The following is a 16,103-nucleotide window of genomic DNA, read 5'->3' on the forward strand; positions in this document are numbered from 1 at the left end:
CAATGAAGCATCACAAGTAAGTTTTCCAGCCCATCCTGGAGGCGGAATTGGGGGTGACTTTTTTTTTTTTTTTAGGGGGGTAAAAAAAAGCATCTGGGGGGAATTTTTAAACAAAACCCAAAGACGAAACCTTTTGGCAAAGAACCTTTTTTTTTTTTGTTTTTTTTTTTTTTTTTTTTAGCACATTCCCACCCGGACCCCCGACATCTGTTCTTTTCACTTTCTGAAATAAACACTTTGCTAATGCTGTGAGGTGTAGGGCTGGGAAGTTACTCATTCTTTCCCTCACCCACAGAAACAATTTCTTAAGGTGTAAGTGAGATTTTTTTGCCCACCTCTTTCAAATGAGGTAGATCCTTCCCAAACTTGAAGAGCAATCAAAATTCAGATAGAAAAGTCCCAGAGTCACCTGATGGAACCCTCCTTTGCTTTTTTTCAGGCAGGAGAAATATGTCACGTTCCCCATCTAGTGGTATGACTTGGAATCGTCCACAAAGGTGGTCTAAACGTGAATTCTGGGAGCAGAAGATATTTACTGAATTTGAAATGCCAACTGATCACCACGATAAAGAGAGAGCAGATAAGAGAGAATTAAAAGATAAAGTTTCTATTCTCAAAGAACTTATAATGTATGGGGAGGAAGGAAAACTACTTAACAATCAATCTAATACAGCAGCATCCCTTTCTCAGCCGGGGCTATGTTCCAAGATCCCCAGAGAATGCCTGAAATAGTAGCACACCCTATACATGCTGTGTTTTTTCCTATACATACACACCCATGATAAAAATTTGATTTTTAAATTAGGCACAGTAAGAGATGAGTAACAATAACTAATAATAAGATAGAACAGTTACAACAGTATCCGGTAATAAAAGTCATGTGAATGTGGTCTCTCTCATGTCTTAGTGCCCTGTCCTCACCCTCCTTGCGACGCTGTTAGATGATAGCATGCCTATGAGAGGAGGTGCGGTGAGGGGACTGACACAGGTGTCCTGACGCAGAGTCAGGCTACTAATTACCTTCGGACAATATGTCAGAGGGAGAATCATGTTTCCAGGCCACAGCTGATCTGAAACAGGGAAAGTAAGGTAACTGAAGCAGGTAACTGAAACGGGAAAGTGAAACCGTGGATAAGGGGGGCGGGGGGAACATCTATAAACAGTTTTCCATATATTTCAAGAACATGTAGGCTCAGGACAGGTGCTCAACTCCCTTCTCCTCTCAAGGTCCTCAATAGGCCCTTGAGGAGTTGGTTTGTAGAAGTTTGGGGCAGGGGGAGGGAGGGAAATATTAGCCTACTGTAGTCAGGAAGGGGTGGGTGACCCACCTGCAAAGCAAAGATTGAGTGCTTCTGGAGACAGCCTGGGGACAACCAGGTGACTTTCCTTGTAAGGCTCCAGGACAGGGGACCTGAAAAACCCTCGACCTGAGCAGAGACTAACTGATTTGGGGAAGCCTGGTGCAAAACCCTGTGACACTGTGATGTTGGAGAAGCTCAGCCAGCTCCCAGGCCTGTCACCTCAGTGACCCTAGACAGGGCTGTCACAGTCCACAGTTGTCCAGAGGAGGCCTGATTTGCTGAGCCAGACTGTTCCCCTCAGGTGCTGACTGTCTTCGCCTCGAGATCAGGGAAAAGCCCAGGAACCTAGTAGCTTCTCTCCCCATCCATTCATTCCAGGATCACAGTTTGTTGGCCTGTTGACACTGGCCTCCAGGAGTAGTAAAGCATATTTTCTTCCTCTGTCTGCTAAGCAATAGATGGGCCTGTTCTAAAGAATCTTCCTCCCTATAACATGCTGGCTGTGGGTCTGCAAGGGTGGTCATAAACTTGAAGAGGCTATTGGAATACTGTACTTTGTTTCTTTTCTAAAGGAACATAGAAGCATACTGTAGTAAAAATTATTTAAAGACTGAAAAAAATATATTGATGTGTATGAGACTCTGCTGGAAGGTTATTAGGGCATACTCTCTGCATGGGACGCATGTTTCCAGACAACACTTGATGGGTGGTCTAGATCTGGATCTTCTCCTGGCAAACCTTCTTTTACTGCTACCTCGGCTTCAAACTCTTGGCATTCTCTTTCCTCCCCTGCTTCCTGGGCCAGCTGCTAGCAGGATGTGTGTATCTGCAGATGTCTGCTGTACTCCTGAGCAAAACCTCAGCATCTTGCAAAATTCTCCTGTTCGCTGTTAAGCTCTTTAAGACCTTCATTTATATGATCCTAATCCATAGCACATTCTACCTGTTCTTTTGCCTTTCTTTGCAACCTTTCTTGAACTTGAACTTTTCTTATACACATGACCTCATTTACAAGTTGTCTCTTTGCTTTCTTCTCAGGTCTCAGCTCCCTGTCTTTCTCAGCCAACTTCTTTCCTTCTCTTCCTCTATTATTTGGTCCAACTTTTTCTCCTGAGTTTTCTCCTCCTCATGTTGCTATGCCATTACTCATGAGATATCTTCTGTTTTCTTCTCATATCTTCTCTTTTGTGCTTCTTCTTTTCTTTAATCACCCTCTTCCTCTAAGCCTTGAAGGGCTCTTTGCATGAGCTTCGTGTTCAAGTCCTGCTCTGTTCTATATTCCTGCTGAATCTGTTCTACCTTCTCTTGGAGGGCTTTTTTGCAAAGGGTCCTAATTTCCTGCTTTATCTACTGTTTCTTTAGCTTATTCTGTTTATGCTCAAGTTTAGCCTTGTACTGTCCATTTACCACAAGGTGCACCTCCTCTTCCCTCAGCTACTGCACCGCCTGCCTTTGTACCTTGATGTTGGTGACCTGGGCTTCCAGCCCCGGGTGTGTTCTCCAGCAATTTCTCTCTCCTTGTTTCTTGAGCTTCTCATTTCTCCTTGGCCCATTGATCTTCTTCCCAGAGTTCTAAGAGCATCTCTTCCTTTACAATCTCTGCCTCTTCAGTTCCTCATGAAACTGGCCTTTGCTTTCTAACCCTCACGCCTTGTGAGGGACACAGAGCACTCTGCATGGAGCTCTTCCTCTGTGCTCCCTGAAGAGCTGTCCTGCTTTTCAGCCACAAAATTCTACCTTTATTTTTCTTTCTTCTCCTTCAGTAATCTGGTGTCCCTCTCATTCTATTTTTTTCTTTTTCCTCCTCAATTGTTTCTTCTTTTGACTGCATTTCAGTAAAATACTCATTTTCTTCTGATTCTAACAGTTCACATAGCTTATTTCATCTTGCGTCAGTGTTGAGGGACTACTGTACTTTTAATAAGTGTTGGTAGACAGAGAGCCATTCCTCTGAAAAATTAGGATAGGTGAACTTCATCAAGTTGGATTCTGGACTCAGTGGTATAAGTGGGGACAACTTAAAAGATAAAAATAATAGTCCGGTGATGGGTATTAAAGAGGGCACGTTCTGCATGGAGCACTGGGTGTTATACGCAAACAATGAATCATGGAACACTACCTCAAAAACTAATGATGTACTGTATGGTGACTAACATAACATAATAAAAAAAGGAAAAAAATAAAAAAATAATAAAATAAATTCAAAGCAAAAAAATGTGTATATAATTAAAAAGAAAGAACACTACTATAAACACTGCTGGTTATTGAGTTGGCAATGACCCAAAATGTTAGCTTAAAGAAGCACATCAAGATACAGAAAAAGAAAAGAAAAAAAAATGGAAACTAGGAACAAAAAGAGGCAGGTAGGATAAACCAATGAAATAAATTATTCCAAATAATAAGACTTTCAGTAGGAGAGAAAGGAAAAGAGGAGTAACAGAAACCAAAGAATTAATGGAAGAAATCCCCTTGAGTTGGATGAAGACTTCAGTTTTTAGATAATAAAGACCATCTGAGTGCTGGAAGATTTTATTGAAAAAAGAAACACTCTTGGCCATGTCCTGGACAAATGAATAAACTTGTGGGATTAGGAGCACTCCTTATTAAGCTTTCAGACATAGAAACAGGGTTACAGAGCGATTGATAACACTATTGGTCTTCTTCTTTGCAACACATTAAGACAGAAGACAGTGAAACAACACTATGGACTTTGGCGTGCAAAGTGCTGTGATCATAGAATCTTGTTTTCAAGATCCTATTTATGACTTGAGGTGGGGGTGGGGTGTGCAACATTTTTAGAAATATAAGAACAAGTAAACTGTCCCTGTATCACCTCTGGAAGTGTTACTATAAAAATTTCAACCAAAATTGGATCAGAGCATTGATTTTAAGTTGAGGAAGGATAACATACACCACAGAAAGAAATAAGTAATGAATCATGTATAGTGATTATTAATTCTTAGAGATTTCTGATAATTCATAAAAAAACACTCCTACCTCTAAATAAAATCTAAGACAGGCTTCATACTGGTCATTCTCAGATAATAACATTCTCTAGTCACTTTTTTTTTTACCAGAATAGTTTCATTCAGTAATTAAAATATCAATCCATGGAAGAGTTAAACTTCTGAATTCCATTCTGAATTAAAGCTTCTTTCCTTCCCCTGCTTGGAATGATCTGACAAAGACTTTAAAGTACCTATTATAGAAAATGCTTGAATGAGCAATTGTGAACATTCTTGAAACAAATATTAAAATTGAAAGTATCAAGAAAGAAATAGAAAACATAAAGAAGAACCAAATGGAAATTTTAGATGTAGGATACAGTGTCCAAAATTAAAAAGGAAAACTCACCGAATAGACTCAACAGTAGAATACAGATGACAGAAGAGCCATAAACTTGAATAGAGAGAAATATAAAGAAATTATTCAACCTTAATAATAGAGAGAACAGGGCACCTGGGTGGCTCAGTTGGTTAAGCGACTGCCTTCGGCTCAGGTCATGATCCTGGAGTCCCGGGATCGAGTCCCGCATCGCGCTCCCTGCTCGGCAGGGAGTCTGCTTCTCCCTCTGACCCTGCCCCCTATCATGTGCTCTCTCTCTCTCATTCTCTCTCTCTCAAATAAATAAAATCTTTAAAAAAAAATAGAGAGAGAAAAAAATTTAAAAAAAGAAAAAAGAACCTCAGGGAATAACCACACTACATGAAGGTCTTATGTTCATGTAATTGGGGTTACAGAAGGGAAGGAAAATGTATGGTTGTGGAAAAAACTTGAAAAATAATGACTGAAAACTTCCCCAATATAATAAAAAGATAAACCTACAGATTTAAGAAGCTGAGTGAACTCCACTTGTCAAAACTCATTAAATTGTCCTGTCAGAATTGATGAATTTTACTGTATGTAAATTATACTTCAAAAAATTGAAATCATTTTTAAATAGCTAATAAAAATTTGTTATTTAATAATACTCATTGTAAGCCTGCTATAGGTGGGACTCACTGCTACCTGTTGGGGTTATAATGTTGCAATAATTCATATCTCTAACAACCTGATTGATACTAGCTAATAATTGTTAGGTGCTTACCATATAGCAGGTCCTGCTTTGCATGGTTTTAGAGTTTTTGCTAATTTAATCTTCCTAACAACCCTGTGAAGGAAATATTGTCATCTCTACTTGACAGAGGAGGAAGCTGATTATGAAAATGTTAATGAGTAGCTAGTAAGTTGAAACATGCAGTTTGACTTTAGAGACCAGATTCTTAATCACTACTGAGTATGGAGAGACAAACCCAGGCAATGTTTCATGCCAATACAATGCAATATGTTTAGTCTCCCAAATAATGGGATTATATTGTTATTTTTTGCCAATAATAAGATACATAAAATCAGGGACATTAAGAGTAGGCTTGGGAATACTTCACTGGAAAAGGAAATTCCAGTTCTGAGTCTCAAAGATTGTGACAAATGTGAATTCTGACGTAGAATCAGAAAATATGAATTTCTGGAAGTCACCTGATATTAGATAAGATGCTTTATTTCTCCATAAAGACAATCAATTTCACTCTTGGGCTCACTAGGATACTCTCAGTAATAAAGGGTAAATGCTCATAGTCTGATATACGCAAAGGTCATGCTAATTTAATTGTAATTTTGTGTGCTTTAAATAGAAGCTAATTCTTGGGGTGCTTGGGTGGCTCAGTTGGTCAAATGTCTGACTCTTGATTTTGGCTCAGGTCATGATCTCAGGGTTGTGAGATTGAGGCCTATATCTGACTCCGCACTGGGCATGGAACCTGCTTAACATTCTCTCTCTCCCTCTCCCCCTGCTCCTCTTGCCCCCCATTCTAAAAAAAAAAGAAAAAAAAAAGCTAATTTATATGAAACTCAAATTAGACATTAAAAGCTGTATTTAGAGATAATGTGTGAAAACTGAAGTCAAGGCTTTCATACTTGAAAAAAAAAATTGCTTCAAATGTGCTCTAATAATTCCAGCAGATGGCAATGTAATCATTGTTAAAAATTTGTTTCACCATCCAGCTGGAAAAAAAAAGGCAAATAAAAACAATATCCTTTCTGTTTTATTTCTGTTTTATTCTGTTTTTGCTTTGTTTCCCCCTTCTCTGTGTTGAATCCCTTAGGTTTCTAGAACAGTCATTCTACACAAGAATTTGTAAGGTTAAAGCCCGCTAACACTTAACTATGAAGGTCTGCAAATGCTAAACTAGACATTGATCTTTATTGTGTAGAAAACAGAATAAGCGTAGATGGCTTTTGAGTCAGGAGTGACATGGTCAGAATTGTGCATTGAGAAAATCACTGACAGGGAAAGGATGAGTGGAAGGATGTGGAAAGGCAGGGTGAATGTTCGAGTGGTCTAGAACAGAGATAATGGGACGTTGGCCTGAGTGTGGCAGTAAAAACAAAATTTAGATGAGGAATCCCCGCAGACACAGAGGTGAGAAAACTGAGTGAATGATTGGATGTTAGAAATGCAAAAGAAGAGCTAAAGATAACTCTTGTGTTTTAACCCTGGTTGGGTGGAAGCTGACTAGAAGGGGAAGGAACAGGTTTGGACAAAGGGAGTTTGTTGAAGTTCCACAGTGATGATTCAACTTAGCAGTTGACCAGTGGGTCTGCTGCTGAGATGAGAAGTAAAATTTAAGATATAGAAACAGAAGTGGTGAGTATTTGTAGCCACAGGAGTGGATGAAACAGTCTGAGAGAGAAAAAGCCCGAGGTCCTAGGAACCTTCTGATGAATGCTTGCATTTGGGAGAAATTGATGATATGATTAAGTTTAGCAGGATTTTCAGGTGAACATGATGTCTTCGGAACCCATCAACAAGGATGAATGGAACAAAAGTAACATATATCAAAAAGTTTGACGAGATTGCTTGAAAAGAGGCCAGTGGACTTTGAGAAACAGTTAAACTGATAGGGGCAGAAAGATTATTATGAGAAAGAAGTGAACATAATATGGAAAAATGTACAATCTCTTTGGAGAAGTTTGACCATAACGGGAAGGAAATGGTTCCATAGGTTGACTGGACATTGAGAACAAGTGAAAATTTTTATGCAAGAAATACTTCAGCATTGTTGTGTCTGACGTGAAGGAGACATTTGAAATTATACTGAAGTTGCTTTCCTTTTTTTTCTTAAATGACATCTAGATAATTTAATGAAACAGCTTAACTTCATTTTACTAGAAATTTGTGGATGTAAGAAAAAATTGAAAATACAATTTGAAAGTGAATGTTGCAACATGTTTCTCATTATTTATTATTTATCCAGTGTCTGCTTGGCTCCTCTCTGTTGCTGATGTCTGAAGCTTTGAGACTATGAAAGTTAGTCATGCTAATCAAGTCTGTCCCCAGTGCCCAGAGATCTGACATTGTGGCAAGTGATAGCTCTGTAGGGTCTGCTATAACGTCAACCAAGCGTTTAGCATCCGAGAAAACTCTGAAGCCCATCTCTCTGTTACAATATGTGAGCATGTTCCCTTGTCCACAGTTTTTATTCTATCCTTTCTGGTTTTTTTCTCTAAGGAAAAGAAAAGATCAGTTGGCAATGCTTGATCTTGCTTGCAGAATTGCTGAGTTTGCTTCTTGCCACTAGAACTTTGATGTCACGGTTTGTGAAAAGGAATCTTCAGAAGCTGCCGGTTGAATTTGTCTGAGGAAAAAAAATAATATGACCTTGAATTGCAAACAACCGAGTCTGCCATTGAGTATGATAAACATACTGGTTTCAGTAAAAACTCATAGCAAGATAGAATTTTCAAACACAGAGGCAATGGAAAGTGGGATAAAGGCAGGAAGAAGATGGGAGAAAATTGTCCAGGAAAGTTGTCTTTTCTTTACAGCACAGATAAACAGTTTGCTTATCAATTCCTAAACCCTTCTCTCTGCTCTTAATTCTTTGAAACCCTGTACCATTTCTGTCAACAGTCCCATCAAGTGAAAGATGAAATTACTCCCTACTGCTAGGTATCCCATCTCCCATGCAGACATGTTTGGAGGGCTGGCAGATGAGGGTCCCCCACAGGAGCTGTATAACATAAACTTTCATGCACTTCAGAACCCAGTCACAGATAAAGTGAAGAAATGGACTTTTTCTTAAATCTGTAATCTTAGATCTGTAACAATCAGGGATGGTATTTTAACTCTGAGTTTTACAAACCAGAATTTATTTTTATTTATTTTTATTTATTTATTATTTTTTTTAAAGATTTTATTTATTTATTTGAGAGAGAGAGAGTGAGAGACAGAGAGCATGAGAAGGAGGAAGGTCAGAGGGAGAAGCAGGCTCCCTGCTGAGCAGGGAGCCCGATGTGGGACTGGAGCCCGATGTGGGACTCGATTGGGACTCCAGGATCATGACCTGAGCTGAAGGCAGTCGCCCAACCAACTGAGCCACCCAGGCGCCCCAGAATTTATTTTTAATAGGGAAGACTCCTATTTTGCTCACTCGCTCCTGTTTATATTTTTGCAGAAGCAATTGATTAGGTAAACACTTTATACATCTGTTGTCCTGATCATTGCTTTGAAAATAGTGGGAATCCAAATTCACAGGGTAAACAGATTTTCAGAATAAATTCTCCCTCTTTCAATAAAGCTTGTTTCTTTAGGTTGGATTTTAAGATCCTGAAGGACAAGAACTTGTTCCTTTTTTTGGTCATAAGGTTTATTATTTATTTATTTATTTATTTTTCATTCATTCATTTAAATTCCAGTGTAGTTAACATAGAGTGTTATATTAGTTTCAGGTATACAATACAGTGATTCAATAATTCCATCTATTACCCAGTGCTCATCAAGATATGCTCACAAGATATAAAGTGTATTTTAAAAATACTATCTGTTTAACACTTTTAAATTCTGACAGTCACTTTTGGTTTCCTAGTCAACAGCCATTCCCCACTTTTGTGCCAACAAAACCCTAATTCCATTCACCTATCTGGTAGCAAGGACTCTAGGAGGAAAGGGGAGGTCTTACCCCAGCCCAAGGGATGAATAGTGATTATTTTAAACCAATTTGGGCCCTTCCACCTCCTCACTTATGATTGGCTTGGAGTGGGGCGTGGGAGCCAGCTCTGACCAATGAGATACGAAGGGAAGTCTGTTGGGACTTTTAGGGAGATTTTTCTTCCTAGTATAAAGAGGAAAACACAGGAGAAGAGGCCCTTCCCTCCTAGTTTTCAATACAGTTGTGTGAGGACACGATGTTTCTAACTATCCCTAACTCGTGGGGAATCCAGCGGAACTAGAGAAAGCTGAAGTAGAAGGATAATATTGTTTAGTTCTGAATTCACCAATGCTGGCAATTATTTCTGGGCCTCTGGTCATGAGAGATAATAAATACACTCATAATATTCGCCACATTTAGTTAGATATTTTGTACCTTGTAGTCAAAAACATTCTAACTGAGGTAGCAATTAAAAAAAATCTCTCACATTATCTCACTGATTCTGCTAACGATCTTGTGAGGCAGGTGTTATCTGGAGTCCACGGAAGACACCGAGACTCAGAATGTTGAAGTCAAGTGACGAACATCACAGAACTAGTAGGGAGCCGACCTAACATTGAAATCATAACTTTGGATGAACACTCACATGTTCTTTGTAATGCCCTTTACTGTTGAACTTGGGCCGAATAAGATCTGGTAAATTTTGCTGTAGTGGATGAGGCTGAAATCTTGGGGACATTTCCTTATCCCCAGGTAGGTTCTCCCAAACTTTCAGGTCTGCTGAAGCCTGGACTCTTCCTGAAACCTTGGGCGGGGGGACCCATTGTCAGTGTGCCCTGACATAAAGATTTAGAAGGAAATTTTTTTTCCACATTTGTTCTATTATCCTCTTCCCTTCTACTGATTTATACTGAAAACCCAGTCTGTTCTTATTTCTAATGAAATGCCCCTGTTCAGAGAACCTCAGAGTGATTTGAGAAGTTAGGTGGAGTACAACCTCACAGAACCTTGCCCTTTCTCTCTCTGATCTCTCATCTTAGTTGGACACGGAAACATATGATTCCCATTTCCACTTACATTTCCATAGGAGAGACTGGTTTTCTCTACTTCATCCTGGCTATGACTTAGACCCGTGACCATCCCTGGATCCTACCATGCCCATTTCTGCACATTTTAAACTACAAATGCCTAGCACTAAAGCCCTGTCACCGCTGCCTAATAAACTACTTCTGAGAGTAGATCTGACTATTATCACTCTGTCTTAACATGGACTCCTCAGAAAATGATACCGGAGGCAAAAACTTACAAACTAATGCGTTATTGGGGGTTCAGTCCCAGGAAAACCAGAGTGAAGGACAGTGGGTGCATTACTGATCTGGCTATAGCTTTGTAAAAAAAACACAACGGTTTGCTCACTTTGCAGAACATCTTTAGAAAAGTTGTATAGACCTACTGTGTATCAGAACTGCCCATAGAGGAACAAGGGTGAGTAATGTATCTGCTGGATTTTCTTCATCTTCTGTTGTACATTGGTCTGAGTTCACCCCTCATGGGAATAACTCCCTTTCACTTCCAGGTTGTATTACCAGGCCTATCCAGGCAGGCTTAGGGGGACCAGAGCCTCTACAAATCCAGGAAGGCTGGCTTAGGTTAATGTCCTACATGGGGTCTATGCTAGTGATTCTGCTGGCGTTTGGCAGTCTCTGGGGCCACTCTTGCTAGACAGAAATCAATGCAAGTGGTCAAGTGTGGGCATGGGAGTCTGGTGAGTGAGGCTCACTGGGTGATACAGAAAGAAACTTGGTCCAAACCCAATCTGTGTTCCCAACAAACTGAAAAGAGATCTCTTTCTTTTTTCTTCAGATTTCCTCACTTCGAAGGGGTTGGATCTCTGCCAGGGGTTGGTATCCTCACTCCTGTTTCATCATGCTTACCTGTTCCTCCAGAGCTGTAGGTAGATGGACCAGTGCTTATTTTCATGGATGAATAAAGTCAGCAATCCCGATCCACCCCAAGAATATGCAAATTATAACATCCTATTTTGTGTGTCTTCACTGTTTTGAACATTCTTTAACTGTAAGAGAATGAATTCATTTTTACAATCTGAGATCCTCTTGATTTCAGCTAATTTGTGTTACTACAATCATTAACACTTTATCAGAACAAAACATAAATTTAAATGTGTTTTGCCTTGGGTGGGTTGAAATTTTTATTTTCTTTATTGCTTTCATAAGACATACATAAACTGATGACTTTGAATTATACACTTCTAACAGGGACAGAAAGTACTAGATTAGTTCAAGGGGAAGGAGATGAGGTAGAAGATGTAATTCAGATCATTAAAAAATGGTTGTTTTAGTTCTGGGACAGATTTTTGAATTGTATTTTTTCTTCTTGACTAAATTTTCCTATGTTTGTAGACACTTCTAACAAAAGATTTGTCTTCTTTCGAGAATAAGCCAATGCCTCCACCAATGGAATTTCTTCTGTGTAAAAATCTCTCAGCAATGTATTTGGAAACTCGTGTCTGTGAGGGCATATTTGAAGACACAAGTCTGACCTCACTCCAAATGTCAGCAGCAATACTCAAGCTGCATTTCTGCTAGTACTTGTCACCAACAAATGCCATTTAACCAATGCTTCTTGGTGGAAAGTATCACAGGTGCCACAGGAAGCCCAAGAAGCCCACTCTCTATGGTGAGGACAAGGTCTCAGTCTCATTGAGCTATATTTGCATTTCAACTGCATATTACGATGTATGGGCCAGGCCCTGCTTCTCATGGCATGTCTGTGATGGAGCTGGAGTATTTCAGCCACCCCCATAACCACAGCCCTGGAGTGATTTATGATTCTGGTGAAGCACTCTGAGTTTTGGTCAACACTGCTAAGATAAAACAGCATTTGAAGAAGAGTGGCTGCTAGGGGAAAAAGTCAGCTACAGATGATCTAATGGGCCTGATAGTTCATTAAAAAATACTAGAAAGAGGGGAGGAGCAAGATGGCAGAGTAGGAGACCTAAATTTCATCTGGTCCCAGGAATTCAGCTAGATAGGGATCAAACCATTCTGAACACCTACGAACTCAACAGGAGATCAAAGAAGAGAATAGCAGCAACTCTCTGAACAGAAAAGCGACCACTTTCTGGAAGGTAGGACGTGCAGAGAAGTGAATGAAGTGAATCCGAGGCGATATTCGGGAGGATAGGTGGCGGGGGAGGGGGCCTCCGTCAGCCGCTTCTGGCAAGTGATAGAGCCACGGAGCACAAAATCAGAACTTTTAGAAGTCTGTTCTGCTGAGGGACGTCGCTCCAGTGGCTAAGCGGGGGGTGGAACCCTTGCGGGACAGAGTGGTCTCAGGACCCTCGGGGTCACAGAAAGCCTGGGGGTGCCTGAGTGTGGCAGAGCTCCCAGGTAATGGAGCAGGGAAGCCGGCTGCAGAGGCGGAGCCCAGGCGCGGGCTCTCAGCTCGGGGTGGCCATAAACCATGATCCGCGGCACAGTCGGGCCCATGCTCCTCCAGCAGGGACCCAACAAGCAGCAGATCCGGGGAGACTCCCCTTCCTCCCCTTGGAGGAGCGGCATGGGAGTGCACCGCAGGGATCTGCTGGGTTTGGAGACTCCACACCGGGTCAGGTGCCAGAGATAGAAATGCGCGGTCACAGGCTGGGTGAGCACGGAGTGCGGCCGGAGACCGGGGAGACAGGAGTGACTGACGGCTTTTCTCTGGGGGCTCACTGAGGAGTGGGGCCCCGAATTCTTGGCTCCTCCGGGGCAGAGGCCGCCATTTTCACTCTCCGCCTCCAAAGCTGTACGGAAAGCTCGCAGGGAACAAAAGCCCCGGAGAGCAAACCCGAGCAGATCACTTAGCCTGACCCGGCAAGGGCGGGACAATTCCGCCTCCGGCAGAGACATTTGGAAACCACGGCAACAGGCCCCTCCCCAGAAGATCAGCGAGAACAGCCAGCCAAGACCAAGTTTACCGATCAATGAGAACGGCAGAACTCCAGCGCTAGGGGAATACTGCATATAGAAGTCATAGCTTTTTTCCCCATGATTCTTTAGTCTTTCATAGTTAATTTTTTAAATTTTCTTTTTTTTCTTTTTCCTTTTTTTTGAATTTTTCTTTTTCCCTTTTTCAACCAACGTCTTATCAATCCCTTTTTTAAAAATCTTTTTTATTTTTCATTTTTAAAGTCATATTCTATCCCTTCATAGTAGTTAACCTTATTTTTGGTATATATATATAAGTTGTTCTCTCTTTAAAATTTTGGGATACAGTTTCTTCTAACAGACCAAAATATACCCTAAATCTCTAGTGTATGGCTTTTTTCTAGTCTCCTGCCTGATCACATTCTCTCCCTTCTTTTTTTTAAATTTCTCTTCTTTCTTTTTCCAACCAAATTCTTATCTTATCAATTCCTTTTATAAAATCTTTTATAATTTTCATCTTTACAGTCATATTCCATCCCTTCATCGTATTTACACTTATTTTTGTACATATATAAGCTTTTCTTTCTTTAAAATTTTGGGAGGCAGTTTCTTCTAACAGACCAAAATATGCACAAAATCTAGTGTGTGGCACTGATCTATACACCAGCCTGTTCATATTTAATCATATTCTTTGTTTTTTTAATATCTTTTTCTTTTTCTTTTCATTTTTCTTTCTTTTCCCCCAGTTTCAGGTCCCTTCTGATTTGTTTAGTGTATATTTTTCTGGGGTCATTGTTACCCTGTTAGCATTTTGTTCTCTCATTCATCTATTCTCTGGACAAAATGACAAGACAGAAAAAAATCACCTCAAGAAAAAGAACAAGAGGCAGTACCGACTGCCAGGGACCTACTCAAAATGGACATTAGTAAGATGCCGGAACTAGAGTTCAGAATGATGATTATAAAGACTCTAGATAGGATTGAAAAAAGCATGGAAGATATTAGAGAAATGCTTTCTGGAGAAATAAAAGACTAAAATCTAACCAAGTCGAAATCAAAAAGGCTATTAATGAGATGCAATAAAAAATGGAGGTTCTAATTGCTAGGATAGATGAGGCAGAAGAGAGAATCAGTGATATAGAAGACCAAATGATGGAAAATAAAGAAGCTGAGAAAAAGAGAGATAAACAACTACTGGATCACGAGGGCAGAATTCGAGAGATAAGCAATACCATAAGGTGAAATAATATTAGAATAATTGGGATCCCAGAAGAAGAAGAGAGAAAGAGAGGGGCAGAAGGCATATTGGAGCAAATTACAGCAGAGAACTTCCCTAATTTGGGGAAGGAAACAGGCTTCAAAATCTAGGAAGCACAAAGAACCCCCCTCAAAATCAATAAAATAAGTCAACACCCTGACATCTAATAGTAAAACTTACGAGTCTCAGAGACAAAGAGAAAATCCTGAAAGCAGCTCAGGACAAGATATATGTAACCTACAATTGTAGAAACATTAGATTGGCAACAGACCTATCCACAGAGACCTGGCAGGCCAGAAAGGACTGGCATGATATATTCAGAGCACTAAATGAGAAAAATATGAAGCCAAGAATACTATATCCAGCTAGGCTGTCATTGAAAATAGAAGGAGAGATAAAAAGCTTCCAGGACAAACAAAAACTAAAGGAAATTGCAAACACAAAACCAGCCCTACAAGAAATCTTGAAAGGGGTCCTCTAAGCAAAGAGAGAGCCTAAAAGCAACATAGACCAGAAAGGAACACAGACAGTATACAGTAACAGTCACCTCACAGGCAATACAATGGCACTAAATTCCTATCTTTCAATAGTTACCCTGAATGTAAATGGACTAAATGCCCCAATCAAAAGACACAGGCTAACAGACTGGATTAAAAAACAAGACCCATCGATATGTTGTCTGCAAGAGACTCATTTTAGACCCAAAGTCACCTCCAGATTGAAAGCGAGGGGGTGGAAAACCATTTACCATGCTAATGGACACAAAAAGAAGGCTGGGGTGGCAATCCTTATATCAGACAAATTAGATTTTAAACCAAAGACTATAATAAGAGATGAGGAAGGACTTTATATCCTACTTAAAGGGTCTATCCAACAAGAAGATTTAACAATTGTAAATATCTATGCCCCTAACATGGGAGCAGCCACTTATATAAGCCAATTAATAACAAAAGCAAAGAAATACATCAACAACAATACAATAATAGTAGGGGACTTTAACGCCCCCCTCGCTAAAATGGACAGATCATCTAAGCAAAAGATCAACAAGGAAATAAAGACTTTAAATGACACACTGGACCAAATGGACTTCACAGATATATTCAGAACATTCCATCCCAAAGCAACGGAATACACATTCTTCTCTAGTGCCCATGGAACATTCTCCTAGAATAGATCATATCCTAGGTCACAAATCAGGTCTCAACCAGTACCAAAAGATTGGGATCATTCCCTTTGTATTTTTGGACCACAGTGCTTTGAAACTAGAACTCAATCACAAGAGAAAAGTTGGAAAGAACTCAAATACATGGAGGCTAAAGAGCATCCTACTAAAGAATGAATGGGTCAACCAGGAAATTAAAGAAGAATTTAAAAAATTCATGGAAACCAATGAAAATGAAAACACAACTGTTCAAAATCTTTGGGATGCAGCAAAGGCAGTCCTAAGAGGAAAGTATATAGCAATACAAGCCTTTCTCAAGAAATAAGAAAGGTCTCAAATACACAACCTAATCCTACACCTAAAGGAGCTGGAGAAAGAACAACAAATAAAGCCTAAACCCAGCAGGAGAAGAGAAATAATAAAGGTCAGAGCAGAAATCAATGAAATAGAAACCAAAAGAACAGTAGAACAGATCAACGAAACTAG

At 40.0% G+C, this 16,103-nt stretch overlaps 1 long non-coding RNA gene and 1 pseudogene across 1 annotated transcript; both read right to left on the reverse strand.

Annotated features, from left to right (window-relative positions):
• Positions 1–1,112: 1,112 nt before the first annotated feature.
• LOC118006509 lies at positions 1,113–5,412 on the reverse strand (annotated as a pseudogene).
• Positions 5,413–6,374: 962 nt separating this feature from the next.
• On the reverse strand, positions 6,375–11,564 carry LOC118006524. The gene is made up of 2 exons (XR_004678101.1): positions 11,203–11,564; positions 6,375–7,975 (listed from the first exon to the last, which is right to left on the reverse strand). It is a non-coding gene; the product is annotated as an uncharacterized LOC118006524 (long non-coding RNA).
• Positions 11,565–16,103: the final 4,539 nt, after the last annotated feature.

Source organism: Mirounga leonina, unplaced genomic scaffold, assembly GCF_011800145.1.
Source record: "Mirounga leonina isolate KUSES-001 unplaced genomic scaffold, KU_Mleo_1.0 Mir_97, whole genome shotgun sequence".
Classification (NCBI taxonomy): Eukaryota; Metazoa; Chordata; class Mammalia; order Carnivora; family Phocidae; genus Mirounga; species Mirounga leonina.